Source organism: Priapulus caudatus, unplaced genomic scaffold (genome assembly GCF_000485595.1).
Source record: "Priapulus caudatus unplaced genomic scaffold, Priapulus_caudatus-5.0.1 Scaffold522, whole genome shotgun sequence".
In the NCBI taxonomy this organism is placed as follows: Eukaryota; Metazoa; Priapulida; class Priapulimorpha; order Priapulimorphida; family Priapulidae; genus Priapulus; species Priapulus caudatus.
The window spans coordinates 192109-196850 of record NW_014577583.1 but is presented as its reverse complement, the minus strand read 5'-3'; the positions used below and the strand labels follow the sequence as shown (position 1 = coordinate 196850).

The window sequence follows — 4742 nt, the reverse complement described above, 5'->3', positions numbered from 1 at the left end:
AGGGCAGGCCAAGGAGCTAAATATAACAAGGAGAGCTAGGAAGCGCCGCCATATCTGGCGCAAATTTGGGTTCGGCAGAGACCCTAGAACAGATTAGTGTCCTATTTTCCCTGTGTTCGGTCTGCACAGCCGTTTCAGCTGATTATGGTCCATAGATGGCGCCCTTGAGGCGAAAAGCACACAGCCAATCCGCTTCCTCTCCTTGTTATATTTAGCTCCTTGGGGCAGGCTAGTGTAGAGCTAGCAACTGTTTTCAAAATATCCATATCACTGTCTAATCTACCTTAGTGCTTGTCCCTTTATATTATGAGCAAGTAATCCAAGCACTGGCAGTACTAGCGAATTCATTTCACACACTGTGACATCAACATCGCGTTCGTGTTTTATGAGACAGTAGAGCAAGTAAGCAGATTTGTCTCGAAGTGGCTCGTTGGTCTAGGGGTATGATTCTCGCTTAGGGTGCGAGAGGTCCCGGGTTCAAATCCCGGACGAGCCCAATTTTACTTCTTTATGCTTTATTTAACGGATTGTTTTTATTATTTCAGCATATTATTATTCTTTTAAAAATTCATTTATTTAGTGTGATATACCATATGGAAATCAATCGCTTTCTCACTAAAGAAAGCTATGCGTTTCTGCCAGCTATTTCTATATCAACTGCTGAGGAACTAAACCTGTCATATACGACGCAACATTCATACTGGCTCGTTGGTCTAGGGGCATGTCCGCTCGCTTGATCTAGGGCATGCTTCTCGCTTTGGCTGCGGAGAGTCCGGTTCAAATCCGGACGAGCCCAAGTTTACTTCTTTATGCTTTATTTAACAGGATTGTTTTTTTATTATTTCAGCGCATCATTTATTCTTCTTTTAAAATTCATTTATTTATTGTGATATACATATATGGAAATCAATCGCCTTTCTCACTAAAGAAGCTTCTGTGTTTCTGCAGCAATTTCATATATTCAACTGCTAATGAACTCTAACCTGTCATACGATCAATCCGGAGCTCTATCATATTGATATTGATATTGACTAGACTCTGGATGGCAATGGCATTTGGCTCGTTGGTCTCAGGCCATGATACCATGCCTTTGGAGCGGGAGATCCCGGGTTCAAATCCGCAGAGCACTAAATATTTTGTGTTGATGTCGCGTAATACTTTCTACGAGTCTAGGCAAACTCGAATTGCGCACATCCTAAAGGCTGCATAGGGTTCTATGTACCCAGGTAGTGCTGTGAAGTACCTGGGCGGTCCGGTATACCGGACACGTACATGGTCTATCTGATATGGCTTAGCGTTAGCGGTAGGATTAGTCTAATATGGCCGGACGTACCTTCGCTACTCTGGCTATCCACTAGGACGTCGCCTACGCCTACTCCTAACCGGTTAGGAGTAGCGCGTAGGTGACTCACTAGACTCGTTAGTGGAATAGGAGTAGGCGAGGTACGGTCCGCAGCCATATATAGATAGTCCAAGCAGAAGCATATAAATCACACGTTGATTTATATGCTCTGGTAAGTGCGTACGTGTCCGGCACTACCTGGGGACATAGACCCTCTGACCATACTAATTATGGATGAGAGGGTCTATGTCCCCCGTGGGTAACTGCCAAGAAGTATCCCGCGGTACTATATGAATATTGCCCGGAACATACCGTCGCTCATCCTACTAACGAGTCTAGGGACGAGTACCTACCCTACTGCCTAACCCGAACCCTAACACTAATTCGCTAACCCTAACATATAAATAATGACCAAGGTTACGTTCCGCAGTACACTGGGGGAATAGACCGCTATGAGACATACTAAGTTACACAGAATACATGCTATTAGCATTAATGCTTTACTTACGATGTAGATTCGTGGGGTCCAAAACAATGAAAACTAAAGAAGATTGAGACTGCCTTCACACGGCGCGTCTATATACCTTCATACAATGTGAAACTGCATGTCTCTGTGCGTCTTGCATAAATTACAATTAATGTTGCAATTCACAAAGACTAATAGCGCTGTATAAATCGTTACCCTTATAATGCATTTTATTCCTCGTCATTAATTTGTTCGCTACTCGGGCACCCAGTGTCATATTTGATGGATGCTAAGGGGGAGTGATTGTGATGATGTCTACTGCAATTGAGGCTTGAATTAGCTTGGTATAGACATCATTTAACAGACAAAAAGATGAAACTAGAAAAACAAGGACCCGATAAAAAACTAGAAACGTAGAAAGGAAAAAATGTAGAGAGAGAGAACAAAGTAAGAAGGACGAGCAGAAACTAGATGATAGCAGAAATAGATATGAGAGAGAGTGAAGGGGGCAGGAAGACCTGTAGATAGTAGGTGTAGGGGGGTGGAGGGAGCAGGGCTGATTGATAGTAGGTTGTGGAAGAAAAAGAGAATGCGAAGAACAAGGAGCTGAAAATAAGATGGTGAAAGGTGTGAGGGAGTGAGGGGCAGGAAGTTGTGTGATAGCAGGGTGGTTGGGGATGTGATGGGGCAGGGCTGTTGATGAGTAGGTGGCGGGAGTGGGCGGGGGCAGGAGCTGTGATAGTAGGTGTGGGGGAGTGAGGGGGCAGGAGCCTGTGATGGTGGGTGTGGGGATTGAGGGGCAGAGCCTGTGATACGTAGGTGCTGGGGGCCTCTGAGTGAGGGGCAGGGACGCTGGTGATAGGTACGGTGGGGGGGGGCGAGTGAGGGGCGGCAGAGCTGTGACAGGTATGTGCTGGAGAGTGCAGAGAAGAACAGGAAGCTGTGATGGTGGGTGTTGGGGGAGTGAGGGGCTAGGAGCTTTGGATAGTAGTGTGCGGGAGTCGAAAAGGGGGCAGGAGCTGTGATACGTAGGTGGAGGGGGTGACGTGAGGGGGCAGGGAGCCTGTTGATACAGTAGGTGGGGGGGGGAGTGAGGCGGCAGGCAGCCTGTGATTATTAGAGCGGTGTGGCGAGTGAGGGGCAGTGAGTTGTGATAGCAAGGTGTTGGGGAGTGAGGGGCAGGAGCTGTGATGGTGGGTGCTGGGGGAGTGAGTGGGGCTGAGGAACTGTGATAGCAGGTGTTGGGGAGTGAGGGGGCAGGAGCTGTGATAGCAGGTGTGCCGGGAGTGAGGGGCAGGAGCCTGTATAGTAGCGTGTGTGGGGCAGTGAGGAGCAGCGAGCTGTGGATAGTAAGGTGTGGGGGGTCCAGGAGGCAGGAGCTGTGATGGTGGGTGTGGGAGAGTGAGGAAGCAGGAACTTGTGATAGTAGGTGGTGGCGGAGATGAGGGGCAGGGAGCCTGTATTAGCAGGTGTAGGGTCGAGTGAGGCGGCCAGGAGGCTGTGATACGTAGGCTGTGGTCGCGAGGAGGAGCGGAGCTGTGATTGCTGGGCGTGTGGCCGAGCGATGAGGACGCAAGGGAGCTATGTATTTTTTTTTTTTTTTGGTAGATTTGGGATTGATGGAGCCAGCCGAACCGTGATAATAGTGTGTGTGTGTGGGGGCAGCGAGCTATTGATAATGCGTGTCGCTGGGAGGGAGCGCCGCAGTGTGCTGTGACGCTCATGTGTGTCTGGCAGGAGGAGCAGGAGCTATGACAGTCATTGGGGGAGTGAAGGGGGCAGAGCTGGGGATGAAGGATCATGGGCAAGAGCGTATATAGAAGCGCGTAATACGCTCTTCGCATATGGCGAGATTGATGGTGGCAGGAGCTGTGGTGCGTGGTGTGGCTGGCGAGCGTGAGAAACACGCCAAGCCGCTGATAATGCAGCATGTGTTAAAAGGAGTGAGCTACTGCTCACTTGTGGGCTGGTGTGTAGTTAAGAGTCAGACACATTTGCATTGTGCTTATTAAGCTGCCTGATGCCAGTCAGTCGTACCAGCGCTAATCAAGCGGTGTAAGCATGGACAACGAGGCACCAGCCACGTGACACAAGCATCTGCGCAGAGCTTTGCGCAGCAAGAGCTGTACTACGTCAAAGCAGGCATAAAACCGCTGCCAGCAACTGCCACCAGCCTTCGCGCCATAGCGAATCGCCCCATGCAACCCCAATTCTGCCCTCCGAGTGATAACGAAAATTCTAACAGAGATGAATACGATGATTGCTCTCTGTAATTTCACTCCCAATAGAAATGGCTCCGACAGCCTATTGGCGCGAGCAACTCACAGCGGGCATGTTGTCTGTGGATAGACTATATGTGTTATAACATGACGTGTATTTATTCTGTTGCTGCTAGCACTATGTCTGATTTAAAGTTATAGAATACAGTGTATATAAAAGAATAGTTAGCATAGTGATAGGGAATGATGCACCTACTATTGCCAAATTTTTAAATTAAAACACATCTATACTGTTATAATTTTTACTTCTTTAACAAAGGCGACGGACTAATGTACATAGCCATATCTGTCTAACCTAATTCTAATATACAATAAAAATGGCAGCCAAAACAGTAAGTTGTAGCACATTTGAATTACTATGTATCACTTTAAAATGAGCGAGTTTGGAATTAGCCAATGATGCGCATGTGTCTGACCTGTCATGGCAATGGACAGTTTTGAAGATTACGCCACATCTTCTAATTATCTTACACTTGCATGTTATCCACTCCCTCTGCAAAAGCATATTCCTTTAGGCTCCCTCAGCGAATAAGTTTCTCGATAGCTTAGCATAGGTTGATAACTTTGCTACGTTACGTTTCATTCGAAACTAACGAAGGGCTTAATTGCTCATCGTCCATTTTCTTTCGTGGTCGCCACAATGGCGAGACTTTTG

At 47.5% G+C, this 4742-nt stretch overlaps 1 non-coding gene across 1 annotated transcript; it reads left to right on the top strand.

Moving 5' to 3' along the window:
* Positions 1–424: 424 nt before the first annotated feature.
* On the top strand, positions 425–496 carry Trnap-agg. The gene has a single exon. It is a non-coding gene; the product is annotated as a tRNA-Pro (tRNA).
* Positions 497–4742: the final 4246 nt, after the last annotated feature.